Here is a 1,109-nt window from a genome sequence, read left to right on the forward strand (position 1 = left end):
AAAGGACATCTTTTTTGGGTGTTAGTTCTAAAAGGTCTTGTAGGTCTTCATAGAATTGTTCAACTTCAGCTTCTTCAGCATTACTGGTTGCGACATAGACTTGGATTACTGATAGTGAATGGTTTGCCTTGGAAACGAACAGAGATCATTCTGTCATTTTTGAGATTGCATCCAAGTACTGCATTTCAGACTCTTTTGTTGACCATGATGGCTACTCCACTTCTTCTGAGGGATTCCTGCCCGCAGTAGTAGATATAATGGTCATCTGAGTTAAATTCACCCATTCCAGTCCATTTCAGTTCGCTGATTCCTAGAATGTTGACATTCACTCTTGCCATCTCTTGTTTGACCACTTCCAATTTGCCTTGATTCATGGACCTGACATTCCAGGTTCCTATACAATATTGCTCTTTACAGCATCGGACCTTGAAAACCCCAGAAAAACAAATGAAATGGGGATAGGCAATGTTTCAGAAAAAGAATCCAGAATAATGATAATGAAGATGATCCAGGATCTTGGAAACAGAATGGAGAAGATGTAAATATTTACCAAAGAACTAAAGAACAAACAAACAGATGAATTATACTAGAAGGAATCAATAGCAAAAGAAATGAGGCAGAAAAACAGATAAGTGATTTGGAGGACAGAATGGTAGAAATCACTGCAACAGAATAGAATATAGAGAAAAGAATGAAAAAAAAAAATGAAGACAGTCTAAGAGACCTCTGGGGCAACATTAAGTGTATCAACATTTGCATTATATAGGAGTCCTATAAAGAGAAGAGAGAGAGAGGCCCTGAGAAAATATTTGACCGAAAGTCTACAAGCCAGAAGGGAATGACACGATCCGTTTGAAGTAATGAAAGGAAAGAACACACAACCAAGAATACTCTACCCAGCAAGACTCTCATTCAGATTTGATGGAGAAATCAAAAGCTCTCCAGACAAGCAAAAGCTTAGAGAATTCAGCACCACCAAACCAGTTTTATAACAAATGCTAAAGGAACTTCTCTATGCAGGAAACACAAGAGAAGGAGAAGACCTATAGAAAATAAACCCCAAACAATTAAGAAAATGGTAATAGGATCATACACATTAATAACTACCT

This window comes from Bison bison, unplaced genomic scaffold (assembly GCF_000754665.1).
Source record: "Bison bison bison isolate TAMUID 2011002044 unplaced genomic scaffold, Bison_UMD1.0 scf7180017864291, whole genome shotgun sequence".
In the NCBI taxonomy this organism is placed as follows: Eukaryota; Metazoa; Chordata; class Mammalia; order Artiodactyla; family Bovidae; genus Bison; species Bison bison.